Source organism: Clupea harengus, chromosome 17 (assembly GCF_900700415.2).
Source record: "Clupea harengus chromosome 17, Ch_v2.0.2, whole genome shotgun sequence".
NCBI lineage: Eukaryota > Metazoa > Chordata > Actinopteri > Clupeiformes > Clupeidae > Clupea > Clupea harengus.
This window is the reverse complement of record NC_045168.1, coordinates 15,126,889-15,141,729: the sequence shown is the minus strand read 5'-3', so window position 1 is coordinate 15,141,729 and position 14,841 is coordinate 15,126,889. Positions and strand designations below refer to the sequence as shown.

General features: G+C 41.0%; 1 pseudogene; it reads right to left on the bottom strand.

Annotated features, from left to right (window-relative positions):
• Positions 1–4,973: 4,973 nt before the first annotated feature.
• On the bottom strand, positions 4,974–11,602 carry LOC116224384 (annotated as a pseudogene).
• Positions 11,603–14,841: the final 3,239 nt, after the last annotated feature.

Below are 14,841 nucleotides of genomic sequence, written 5' to 3'. Positions count from 1 at the left end.
AACAGTAGGCCTACATCTGCCTCAATGAAGGGGGCGTGCGAAGCCCACCGGTCGGTTTATGCTCCTTCTGCCGTTGCTCTTCTTCTACACTTATATTTGACCTTGACCGCGAAAATGGAAGATTCTATAGCTAAGCTAAAATATTTCTCAAAACTGGACTTTCAATCAAAACGTGAAGTGATCAATAATGGGAGGCCAATGTAAAACTAAAATGTATGCTTCAAACGTCGGGACAGAAGATAACTCGATCGTCTACTCACATTCAAAGCCAAATTGCTCTGAACATTTTTGGAACCTCAAGAATAGATTTTTTTTAACGAACAGCGGAGACTAAATATTAGCAGGGGGGGTTCTCCCCCTCATTCGCTAACATTACATTGATAACTAGGCTAGTGAGAATGGCCCCAACATTTTGATATACTAGGGCAGGGGTACTCAATTAGAAAGCCAAAAGGTCCACTCGCCAAATTTCCATTCAGTCCAGGGTCCGGAACAGTGACGGTCAAAATCCAAAAACATGACTCCAACAAAAACGTTCAAACTATGCACAAAAGGTGATTTGGTCTGGCTTTATTTGTTTGAAAGGTGACACCTTTTTTGTGCTTTAAACTTAGGCATAAAAGGTGTGAAGGCCAGGCAGAGGCACTGATGTAGTGTTAATTAGTGAGTGTGTTCCTGTATTTGTTTTTCACCATATTCATGGTTGAAAAGGCACTCACAACAGTATGTTGAGGTATGCGCGCTCTTGTTGTGTGGCTGATCTAACTATTACACTGCATGTTGCTTGATATGATGATTGCAGATGGTTTCTGGACCTTACCTCAGAGTTCTGGGGGTAATTTTGTTCGAAGTGTGCATGCTTTGTTTAATGGTGACTGTTACGACCCCCTGTGCACCCTGCCTGCAGTCCCTATACTGGCCATATGGAGGCAGCAGGCTGTGGACCTGCAACGGAGCATGATGAGTGATTATCCACACCTGGCGCCAGGTGTGGATATAAAAGCACTGCTACGTCTGATGGGAGGCCCCTTCTCAGCTTCCGCTACTCTCACACACACTTTTGGCAAACTCACCTACATCATCATCATCATCATTGTTTATTCAGGGAGAAATTGACGGAGCACAGGGCTCTTTTGCAGCAATGCCCTGATTGAGGCCACATAGTACAGAAGAACAATACATAAACAAACCACAACAAAACGAAACAGACAAAATACATTTTAAAAAAAAAACACACCAAACAACTCAGAAATTAAGCATAAAAAATAAATAAATAAAATAACATAAAGTAAAAAAATTAAATCAGAGAATCATTCAAAACAACAGCATTGAGGCACATCCTTATTATCTAAAAGGCTCTTAAATTGGTTGACAGACAAATACTTGGTTAATTTCAACTCCACTTGAATAGTGTTCCATTTATGGGAAGCAAAGAACTTAAAAGCTATTTTACCTATATTAGTTTTTGTAAGGGGGATTTCAAGGGAGATGAGGCTCTGTGACCGTGTATTATGACAGATGGATTTTAATTTTAAAAGTGACATGAGATAATTAGGCAGTTTTCCCACTAAGGCTTTATAAACAAATAAAAGACAGTGTTTTTCCCTCCTGTCTGCTAGAGGGGACATACCCACTTCACGCATCCACGCATCTTTGAAAACCCCTAGAGTCTAGACTTTTTCCTCTGGATCAACCTTTGTCGTTAATAAATAGCCTTTTTGTTACAAGCTACACCGTTTTATGTTGCGACCCCACAAGCTGGTCGTAACAGTGACGTTTCACGTTAATAGTCATATCTTGGCGTGACTGTATTTCTGATCCGATTGGTGTGAAAACCATAGACATATATACATAGACGCCCCGTTGGCCCTTGGCTCGCGTGTCAACTCGCCGCCATCTTGGGGAGGTAATAACTGGCCAGTAAACACATGCAAGTGAATGGGGGAGCTCCTGCTTTTCTGGATAAAAAGCACTATAGCGTTTACATTTCTCAACCGATTTCATTGATTCGTTTATATATTGAATGGTTTATGATCTACGAGGAATAAAAAAAAAAGTTTTGTCTCCATGTTACTTAGAATCTTGATAGTAAGGCTATAAATCGCCACAGGCATATGTACATACATCATATATGTCTGATAATCGCTGCTAGACGCTCACTGTTCTTGTGCTCCCACAGCTCATTCACTTTGAAATACGGAAACGAAATCTAAATGATCGAAATAGTGCTTCTTTAACTACTAATATTGAATTTGACCATCATTGAGAAAAACGGAACAGAATCTGCAAATAGCCTAGCATAGCATACTCAAACTACTGACAGGAGGCAAATGTAAACAACCATCAAACACCTGCTTTCTATATTTTTATAGCAGTGAAATACACACATTCAAATATACACATTTTTGTACATATACACAATTTGATACAAGCATGACCAAGACCATGCATAGTTTTCTTCGCCCTCCGTTATCCTCCTTATCCGTACCTTCGTGTGCTGCATATCAGAAATGGCCAACAGAAAAGCGAAGACGGAGACGGCTCCTGTTACCATGGAAACAATAAACGAACCTAGCTTTAGTATCTACATAGCTACTGCATATCAGAAATGGCTAACAGAAAAGTTTTGAAAAGGTACGATAACGGAGGGCAAAGAAAACTATGCATGGTCTTGGTCATGCTTATATCAAATTGTGTATATGTACAAAAATGTGTATATTTGAATGTGTGTATTTCACTGCTATAAAATATAGAAAGCAGGTGTTTGATGGTTGTTTACATTTGCCTCCTCTGTCAGTAGTTTGAGTATGCTATGCTAGGCTATTTGCAGATTCTGTTCCGTTTTTCTCAATGATAGTCAAATTCAATATTAGTAGTTAAAGAAGCACTATTTCGATCATTTAGATTTCGTTTCCGTATTTCAAAGTGAATGAGCTGTGGGAGCACAAGAACAGTGAGCGTCTAGCAGCGATTATCATAGACATATATGATGTATGTACATATGCCTGTGGCGATTTATAGCCTTACTATCAAGATTCTAAGTAACATGGAGACAAAACTTTTTTTGTATTCCTCGTAGATCATAAACCATTCAATATATAAACGAATCAATGAAATCGGTTGAGAAATGTAAACGCTATAGTGCTTTTTATCCAGAAAAGCAGGAGCTCCCCCATTCACTTGCATGTGTTTACTGGCCAGTCATTACCTCCCCAAGATGGCGGCGAGTTGGCACGTCGCAGCAACGTTCTGAAGCAGACAATGGGGCGTCTATGTATGTATGTCTATGGTGAAAACTCTCTCTCATGGTGTGACGTATGCTTGCCAATGCAGATGGCTGTGGAAACATTGTTCCTCATTACCATATAAACAACCATCAAACACCTGCGGCTGCCTTCTATATTTTTATAGCTGTGAAATACACACATTCAAATATACACATTTTTGTACATATACACAATTTGATATAAGCATGACCAAGACCGTGCATAGTTTTTGCCCTCCGTTCTCGTACCTTTTCAAAACTTTTCTGTTAGCCATTTCTGATATGCAGTAGCTATGTAGATACTAAAGCCAGCTTCGTTTATTGTTTCCATGGTAACAGAAGCAGTCTCAGAATAATTCGCTTTTCTGTTGGCCATTTCTGATATGCAGCACAAGGTACGATAACGGAGGGCAAAGAAAAATATGCATGGTCTTGGTCATGCTTATATCAAATTGTGTTTATGTAGAAAAAATTGTATATTTGAATGTGTGCATTTCACTGCTATAAAAATATAGAAATCAGGTGTTTGATGGTTGTTTACATTTGCCTTCTCTGTTTGAGTATGCTATGCTAGGCTATTTGCAGATTCTGTTCTGTTTTTCTCAATGATGGTCCAATTCAATTATTATTAGTTAAAGAAGCACCTATTTCAATCATTTAGATTTCGTTTAAGTATTTCAAAGTGAATGAGCTGTGGGAGCACAAGAACAGTGAGTCTAGCAGCGATTATCATAGACATATATAATGTATGCATATGGCCATTATAGCCTTACAATCAAGATTCTAAGTAACATGGAGACAAAACTTTTTTTTGTACTCCACGTAGATCATAAACCCTTCAATATATAAACGAATCAATGAAATCGGTTGAGAAATGTAAACGCTATAATGCTTTTTATCCAGAAAAGCAGGAGCTCCACCATTCACTTGCATGTGTTTACTGGCCAGTCATCACCTCCCCAAGATGGCGACGAGTTGGCATGCGAGCCAAGGGCCAATGGGGGGGTCTATATATGTATATGGGTTCAGGCCCTGAGCTTTGTAAAGCGCCTTGAGACAACTGCTTTGGCGCTATATAAATAAAATTGATTTGAATTGAAAGCCAATCCCAGGTTAGATTATCTTGCCCTTCCACTTGCAATTCACCGCATGTTTCATTGGAAGCCAAATATTCCTGGGCATCTTCTACAATCAGAGAGCTTTTTGTCTCTTCCACAGTCCAGTCAGAGCGGTACAACAAGTTTAACTTCCCCTCAGCAGCATTAATGTACATGCAAGCAAAGCTTGCGATTTGACATTGAAAAGCTTTCACAGTAAAAATGTAATGTACACAAGCAAAATGGATAAATAATTATGTGACATGTTTCATTGAAGTATGTTTCACATTTGTTTTGTATTGTTATAGAGATTAACGTCTCAAGTCATTAAATTCTTTGAGGAAGCCTGGCTTTTCATTATTATTATTATTATTATCACCAATTCTATTTAATAAATACCATAGAAAGTTATGCAACTTAGGGAACATGAAGGCTTAAATAAAGTGTTGAACAATTTTTCAAAAATATCAAGATGTTTTAGGAGCAATTCCCCTTATCCAGTAATAGGTAGATTTGAAAGTACATTTTACTGTAATACAAGCCCTGGTAATTCTAACAGTAAAATAATAACTCACTAATAAATGTTAAAAAAATAAATACTCAACATATCATTTGTCATCATATAATTGACATTTATTCACAGTTTTTTTTTAAAGAAATGTAATTTACATTTGAAGCCCTATTTCTTTAGCTGTCTGTTGTGATGAAACAAACTTCACACAAAGATTCAATACATTGGGACACCTTTTCATGCACAAGGGGAGGAGTACTCTGCCTCAGCTTGGTCACCTGGGAGGGAGGGAGAGAGAGAGAGAGAGAGAGAGAGAGAGAGAGATCATGGTCAGGTAGATGCAAACAACACTATCTTCCATAGGTATTTAGATGTAACTCTGGTTTTTAAGGGAGTCTTACTGGTCTGGTAGTAGTCATACACCTTGACCACTGCTGGCTTCAGGTTGTTCACTGGAAGATCCTGTCGGATGGTCAAGTGGTAGGAGACAGGTAAACCCTTCGGAACCTGATACAACACAAGTAGAAGCACATCAGATCGACTTAGAGCAGGTGTAGAGACAAGCGTCACATTTTAGGTAAAGTACAGATTGTGAGTGCCAGTGGTTTATTTCTCACCTCTGACAGATACACAAGGATGTGGTCATCTTTCTTATCGACTCGGTCCACAAGTATGCTGCCCTCTAGCTGTTAAGACAGAACCTTCATCAGTACCATTATGATAGATGATCCACTGACTAACACAGACTTAGGACGGACAACTTACCCTTTCAACAGAGGCAGAGTCCGGCGTGAAACCAGAAAACATTTTCACATCTATTATAGCCATGTTGGTGCTCTCCTGTGGTCCATCATACCTGCACAAGCAAGGATGAATATTTGTCTCAATCAAGTCATCTTTAAATAGAACAGGCAGCATGTGAGAACTACACAGGTAACATGGAACACTCTGGTTAGGGCGTGGTTAACCCAAGACATCAGTGCTATTGTTTCAGACAGACAAGAGGCACTACATAAGCTTTCCTTCATTCTGCCTTTCCTGTGATTACTTTGCTTACTTGTAGGGATTGAACTCTACATGGGGTTACGTACAGGACTGTGATGATTAAATTCAGGGCCTGTCCATTGGCCTTGTTGCACTCTCCCTTTAGTCAGAGGCTTGGCTTGAGTCTTAATGCTCAAGGTTGAGTGCTCAGTGGGAGTGGGGATGTTGTAGAAAAGAGCCACCTGTTACAGAAGAGGATTTAGACATGAATAAATAGCCTTAACAGAATATCCATCATTAACATTCAAGAACAAAGCAGAAGTGATCTTTCACACTGACCCCCACAGAAGCACATGCAGAGCCCTTGACTTCTACGCTGTACTTCCCAGGAACGTCCTGCAGCGCCCTCTCCTGGTACAGTAATGTGTTGTGCTGGTTCACGTCAAACTGGTGTTTGTCCCCACCTGCTGACTGCACTGTCACTGTGCTGGATCCATGTGGGCTGAAGACATTGGTGGCGTACAGAGCCAGAGCCTGCAGTGCCACCACCGTGTCCTGAGAGAACACACACTCAACCCTCAGTGTGGGCAAATACAGAAGCTGGACAAAAGCCCAGACACAGCAACACAAATAACACGTTTCAAAAGGAAGTGTTTGTGGATCACCTGTGTGGAAGAGAAGCCTCCATATGGATTTTGCTGCTTCACCAGCCAGTTGACAATCCTGGCAGCATACCCTAAGTCAGCAGCAGTCAGTGTGGTTTTAGTGAGAACAGCTAACAGCACATAAGAGCTCGTCTCCACCACCAGGGAATCAGCTCGCTCTGATGAGGACTGAGACCAGTGCAGGAGACTCCCTGAGAAGACATGAGCCACATGAGATAAAGGCCGCAGGTTGAAGCGTTGGCTTATCTGCGTCTCTTCAGGCACATGCTTCCTACCATCAGAGGTTGCTACACTGTCCAAGTGTTTGAGAAGCTGAGCTTGGATGTCCTCTTCTCCAGCAAGACTGAAGGTGTAGGCCAGTAGAGCAGTGGAGTAGGTGTTGGAGAGGTCACTGACCGAGGACTTTAGAAACATCAGTGTTTTTTCCTGGAAAAAAATGAGATTCTCATACAATTTTATCCTTAAAAGGCAACACTTCTCTTCTGTTATTCTCTGAATATGACTGTAAATTCAATAGTATGACACAACAGTAAACTGTCTGAATGAGACCTCTGATAGATTTGAGGAGGTTTGTCTCAGTTAACCTGAGTGATGAGTTTCCTTACCGTAACAGGCATGTTCAGCTCAAGCATTGATGCAGTGATATAAGCAGTTATCGTTACATCACCCGTTTACACCTCCCTAGAACACAGGGACAAAAGCCGATAAAAACATTGAAACATGACTCACATCCATCCCAAAACAGACAAAGCACTGTTACACTATGTTATCAACCAATGAATCACCACATGTGTACCTTCATTCTGTTGTGGAAAAGTTTTCCTTGCATATGAAAAACACCATCTGGTCTTAGTTTGCCTTTCAAGCCAAGCCTTGGCAGATGCAATAATGTGTGGATCAATGTAGATGTAGGACTTTGCTTTACCAAAAGACCTCAACACAAATGCAGTCAGCCTGGAGGAAGAGAGAAAAGCAATATCGTCAATGGAGGCTTTCCCAGATTATAATCCATTTCATACTACTAAAAAGATGAGCTATTTTACCGTTTTATCATTATCGTAGTACATTGTTTGTCCGACATGTGTGTTCTTGTTACTTACTGTTTAAGTTTCACCGTTCTATTTTAAATGTAGCTAAATTATCCTCAGTGCTCAATCTTCATTGTGTTACATTTGCCATAGACTTGACTGCACATCTTGGGGTCAACTCACCATGTGTTTCCCTCCCCTCTGCCAAACGTGCTGTAGGCTCCATCACTGTGCTTGTAGTTCAGCTGCCTCTGGTATCCTGTAGTTTGTATTCGTATCACAGGTGATCATGTTATTATCATGCACATTAAACTATGGCTATGGAAGTCAAAAGTGTGCCATTGTATGACACTGAAGGACCACCAGGTGGCGATGTGCATCACTGATGTACATCACAATAGTCCTGTATCTGTGGGAGAGCTGCATCAGAGTAGCCCAACATCCACCAGCAAAGACAACCCCACCCACACCTGTCCATGTGCCTGAACAAGGATCCCCATTGGTGCTGCAGTCAGTGACCACTTAACTGGTGGAATATTACAACCATGTCTACCAACACAAGCTCAGCAGTGAGGCCTATAAAGGACCACCAGTTCAGTTCAACCAGTAAGAATATGAGAAATTATGGGATGTACACAGTAGTTCATACCCTATCCACGTCACAAAGTTAAAAGCCGACTGGTCAAGTACCTAGCCAGAGCTATAGTCCAACAGCTATAGAATGTCCAAGGCGGTTCACACCGTCTCCCACTAGACACTGAGGAATTTAACTCGATAGCAAAATAACTGCTCACCATTTTTAAGAAAATTGGTGGCCTTCTCCCTGATGTCTGCAGTGAGCTGGCCAGTGTTCTGTAGGTACTGCAGAATGTAGATATTTGGGGAGAGGATGGCCATATTTTGCTCCCCACAACCATATGGCATCTTCAGGAGACTGCCAATGTTCTTCAGGGCACGACCCAGGACGTCTCCTACAGGAGGGATAGAGTGTTGGACACACATGTTTAAGGGCTCAGCAGTCAACTAGTTAATTTTCCTGTCCATTAACTACTGCATATGAAGCTGCATGTAATCGTTGGTACCCAGCACAGAAACGGAGGCTCTGGCTGATCCCTTTACAACAGCTGCTGGGAGTTTCAGATCCACCTTCTCCGTTAGAGCGCCCCCTGTGGGAATAATGTGACAATAGATTTGTTTTACTTTTAAGGATTTAATTTACATACAAATTGCATTGACTATGGTGTCATGGGATGACTGAAAGGGTAAATGTAGACCAGACATATAATGGAACATAGGACTAAGATCAAATTCACCCTTTGGACATAAGAGCCAATTGAAACTTTCAGTCTTCTCACTTCCTTCAGCCTAAAAGAAAAAAATGGAGATATTAAAAAAAGACTTACAAAATCTGATACCAATGGCGAATGGTTATTTTCACTAAACACCTTGTGTGGAAACACTAACACTGTTTGTTGAACAGACAACATACTTTTTTTGAGAGCATGAGATTGTAGTAGGGTATTACAAATCCTCTACAATGAATTAAAAGAAAACAATAATATGTTTGGCATCACCGTTCTTTGATGTGTATATAGATGCTTAGTGTGTGGCTTCGGTTTTTCCATTGGATTTTTTTGTGATCTAATTGTTTTGTTTGTGATGTAATTGTACAGCACTTGGGGGGTATTCGTCGTAGCTCGCTAAGCGGTTTAGCGAGCTAATTTTCAGGCTAAGACAAAAAACGCCCCTCTTTTTGGTTTGTGGAAGCAACTTTTGATAAATCACCATAGTAACATATCGATTAGCACTAACCTGCTCCAGCGCAGGCTAACTTAAGTGTAGCTGGATAAGCTTGCCACACCCCCGGAAAAAGGAGGAATCCCATTGACCAAGGACTGATATTAGATAGTTAGTTTAGCGGAGGGAGAGAGTTCTTTGCGATTGCCAAGATCCATTATTCTTGTATGAGCGCTACCGATTCAGCCGACAAGGAATCATTAATTTACAAGACCCCTTCTCGAGTCATTTATTGCAAACACCACAGTCGAACATTGACTGTCTTGCGCTTTTTTGCGAGTGGTACATTTTTGTAGTGTCGGTGATGCGGAGAACAAAGCACTCATAATTATATGAGCGTTATTAGTACACCATAGCATGTCATTATTGTAGAAAATGATTAAGGTGGACTCATGATTAGAATAGAGAGAAATACAGACAATTTACTTCCACTGCTTCAATTTATTGTATTTGTTATTAATACATTTAGTCATTTAACAGACGCTTTTATTCAAAGCGACTTACAAGGAAATGTAAAACTACATCGAGGAAGGAGGTGAGGGGATTCGAAGTAGCAACCTTGCAGATTCAAACCGGTAGAGGAAACCTCTGTACCAGTTGACACTTGCCGTCAGGTATTCATACATAGATATCACCCTATAAACATCCCAACACACCTTGCTCTCACAGCGGTGGCGGTGTTGAATTTTGCCATGATTATGGTCTCGTATTCTTCATAAGCGTTCATATTCATCTCCTGCTCGCCAGCGGAGAAAAAATTGCCCCTTTTTTTGAGTTTAGAACCATTATACCGTTAGAAAATCATGGTTTTGTTGATCGACCTTTCCTGCCTTTTGAAGTAGGACGTGCACGCGCAAATGCCATTTATAAGTTCAGCCTGGTTGAAATTAACCACATGATTTGCCGTTAACGAACCGATATTTGCTGTTCTCAATCAGCTCGCTAATCTTAACGGGCTAAAAGGCCAATTGATTAACTTAGCTTCAACCCTACGACGAACGGGCCCCAGGTCAGCGCGAGTTGTTTTTAAATGTGCTTTATAAATACATTTGACTTAACCTACCTTAACCAGCAGGGGGCGTGTTACTATGTCCATTCGACCTTTCTCTGGCACAGAAACAACCTCATTGCCACACATTGCCTGGGACTGTGTGGCCTCTGCACTCATGGTAACATTCATCAGTCCTGCCAGGTAATATTTACATCATGTTCAGCAATAACACCTTTACACTCATATCAGTCATAAATATATGCTTACTTCTGTTTCTTTCAGTGAGTCATGCGCTGTGTGTACACTCACCGAGCACAGAGGGCACTAGTGTCCATTTGAAGGTCTTCCTGCCATTTGCACACAGACAGGAGGAGTACTGGCCATCAGAGGAGGGGGTCAGAGTGAAGTCTGATGAAGGGGCTGGAGTCGCTGTAACCTACCAGAGAGGGTTTATGTTTAACACACACTCAAAGCCACAGCGAGGGATCTACTTACAACATAAACTAGCATTCAATCAGCTGTAGCTTTACCTTACAACATGTACTAGCATTCAATCAGCTTTAGATTTAGCTTACAACATACACTAGCATTCAATAAGCTTTAGCAAAGCTGACTGAATGCTAGAGTATGTTGTAAGCTAAAGCTTGACTCTTGGCAGCTAAAGCAAATTAAATGCTAAAGGTGCTAAGTCTACTGATAGTTATGAACATGAATGCATTAAATTATCCAGGCAATTTTAGATGATCTGATTTCAGTGTAGCAAGATCCATTTTATTTTGGAATATGGTTCAGTGTAATACCATAATGCACTTGGGCAGGTAGTTGAAAACCGTTGCCTTGAGCTCAAAGGTCTCTCCACGAATGATGGAGTATGGCAGGGAGAGCTCCAGGAAGAAGGGCTGGAAAACTGTGAGCTGAACTGGTGGGGCCAGACCAAAGCCCTGGGGGGACAGGCAGAAAGCCTCAGTCTCCCAGGTGGTGATGGTGTCAGGGACAGTGAGAGGGACTTGTGCTTCTCCAGACTCTCTGTGAAGACACCACATGTTAGAACAATGGCTATGGGGTTGGGCACTATAACTACAGGAGCCCATGTATATGACAGAGACTGATTCATATGTGACCACTCACCCGACCTCTGCAAGGTCCCAGATCCATGTCTCTGGGAAGACTGTACGCACAGTCACACCGGACTCCTCAGCAGAAGGATCTTGATCCCTTAATAGTGGTTGACCACCCGACATTGTTAGTCTCGCTATGGTATTATAAACCATCCTGCCTGAACCTAAGAGAACAAAAGATCAAAAATTCACACACATTGTGACACACATTGACATAGCTGTAGAGATGACGAATTAGCATATGGCAGTTGAGTTCATTTGGAAGGTTCTAAAGTAGCCCATCTTCAAACAGAAAACAGCCAGAGGAGGTGATGCACAAAGTTAATCTTTTCATTTCATAGAATGTTTCAAAAGGAATCAAGATCATTTTTTTCACTACAAAATCTTCCTTAAAAGCACTTAAAGACAGTCTTACCACTGCGCCAGTCGTATGTTTCCCCTTCAAGTGTCAAACAGTGAGGCAATTGTAGCATCAAATTACTCAGTCTTCAGACCCAGTCTCTAAGGCAGATAAGAAAGGCAGGTGTAGACAAATAATGTTCAGAATTCTCTCACAACTAAGGGTTCCTGTGACAATGAGAGACAGATTCAAATGATCCAAATGTTTCCCTCATTTACTAAATGTTTTTTTTAATGATTTATTTTTTTGTGAAATTTAAAACTTCTGCATTTCACGTGAAAATGTACACAAATGTTGTACTTTTTTCTACCTTTCTTGACGTATCGATGTTTGTTTTACCTTGAAAACTTCTGAGACACCGTTATTTGGGCGCCGTCGAGGAAAGTGTGGTGATAGAGATCGCTTGGGTCTCACTATAAGACATTCTTCAGGATCTTCAACATCATGATCAATCGTTGAGTCCAATTGTGGTAATAGTTCAAATACCTAGAGTAGTTCAAGATACATCACATTAAACAAAGCCCCTCATACCAGGTAGTAACCTCAAGTAATGTCATAACACACCTCAGGAATGAGGACCTGAAACTGGAAAATACATTTTTGGAAAACCTTCACATAACACTGCGTCCGCTGTGTGAAGAAATGTATAATGTCATTGTGTTATTCTTGCATGTTACTATGGTGACCTTCTTGACATCCAGGCGCTTCCCTGGTTCCAGGATTAAGATGCTCTGATCCACAGCACTGAGGCCACACAGAGAGCCAGGCTGAGCTGACAGCTGCAGGGAGCTCTTCTCTCCAGGAACCGCTTTAGGGGGAGAGAACTGCACTGACACCTGCAGTGCAGAACACAAATCAGGAACAATTTGCTGTTTCAAATCAAATCAAATCAAATCAAATCAAACTTTATTTGTACGGCGCATTTCATACAAGGAAGTAACACAATGCGCCTCACAGTAGGAAAGAGGGGGGGGGGGTTACACTTGTATAAAACACACAGATTTTCAAGAGATAAATGAATAAAATAAAATAAACGTACTAACCGCACTGCCACCGTAAAGGACTACTCAGCACGGTCATCGTCAAACTAAGCTGCTGGGGGGGGGGGGTTACAAACACTTGTAAAGAGACACAGATAAGTAAATAAATAAATAAATGTTACATTAATGTTAAATAAATACATTTTACAAGTTACAAAACACTTATAAAAAGACACAGCTTTTGCCAGAGATAAATGAACAGGAAATTACGTACTAACCGCACTGGCACCATAAAGGACTGCTCAGCACAGTTATCGTCAAACTAAGAGACAGCTGCTGGGGGGGGGGGGTACAAATACTTGAAAAGAGACAGAAATAAGTAAATAAATAAATGTTCCATAAATGTTAAATACATTTTACAGTGAGTGATAAGCGAGATCAAAGAGGTATGTCTTAAGTGCATGTTTAAAGGTTTCAACCGTTTCGGCCATTCTTAGGTATTCTGGCAGAGTGTTCCAAAGGTTGGGGGCATAGAAACTAAAAGCTGCTTCCCCATGTCTCTTTGTCCTGGCTTTTGGAACTGTTAGAAGTTCAGTGCCGGAGGACCTCAGGGATCTACTGGGTGTGTACCTTGAGAGCATGTCTGTTATATATTCAGGTGCATGACTATGGAGTGATTTATAGACTAGTAGGAGAACCTTGAAATCTATTCTAAAACTAACAGGTAGCCAGTGCAGTGATTTTAATACTGGTGTGATGTGCGCTCTCCGTCTTGTTTTAGTGAGGACTCGCGCTGCTGCATTCTGTATTGTTTGTAGTTGACTAATGGCTTTTTTTGGTAGACCAGACAAAAGCGAGTTACAGTAGTCTAGCCTGCTCGTGATAAACGCGTGCATCAGTCTTTCGGTGTCAGCCTGAGCGAGAAACGGTTGCACCTTAGCAATGTTTCTTAAGTGATAAAAAGATGTTTTAATTATATTTTTGATATGGGTTTCAAAATTGAGATCTGAGTCAAGTATGACGCCTAGGTTTCTGGCTTGGTGCTTGGTGTTAAGTGCTAGTGTTTTTAAGTGTGCAGTTAGTTTCTCTCTCTCGTTTTTTTCACCAATGACTAATACCTCTGTTTTATCTTGGTTTAGCTGGAGAAAGTTTTGTGACATCCATACATTTATATCAGAAATGCAATTTACCAAACAATCAATAGAGCTGTAGTTGTTGGGTGTTACAGAAATATAGAGCTGGGTGTCATCTGCATAGCTATGATAGTCGATGTTGTGCCTCCTAATTACACTACCAAGGGGTAGCATGTATAGACTGAAAAGTAAGGGCCCTAAAATGGATCCTTGAGGGACCCCACAGGTCATACAAATGTTTTTTGAGCTGTGGTCTCCGAGGGCGACAAAGTATTCCCGGCCAGTTAGATAGGTCCTAAACCAGTTTAGGACCGGACCAGTGAGGCCAACCCAATTTTCAAGTCTATCAATAAGGATATTGTGATCAACAGTATCAAAGGCTGCGCTCAGATCCAGAAGGGCCAAGACAGATAGTTTTTTGGAGTCAGCATTAATCCTGAGATCATTTACAACCTTGACTAATGCCGTTTCTGTGCTATGATTGGAGCGAAAACCAGATTGGAAGGTGTCAAATGCACAGTTAGCATCTAGGAAATTATTTAACTGTTTAAAGACAATTTTTTCCAGGATTTTGCTTAGAAAGGGAAGGTTAGAGATGGGTCTAAAATTGTTTAGAACTGAAGAGTCTAAATTGCTTTTCTTCAGGAGGGGTCTCACCAGGGCAGTTTTAAGTTCTGATGGGAAAATACCTGTAAGCAGGGAACAGTTTATAATGGCTAGAATGTCCTTAGACACAGAGTCAAAGATGGTCTTAAAAAATTTGGTGGGAAGGGGATCAAGAGGGCATGTAGACGGCTTCAGTTGTGACACTATTTTGCTCAGCATTTCTATATCAGCCAGTGCAAAAAAGCTCATACTGTTACAGCATGGTG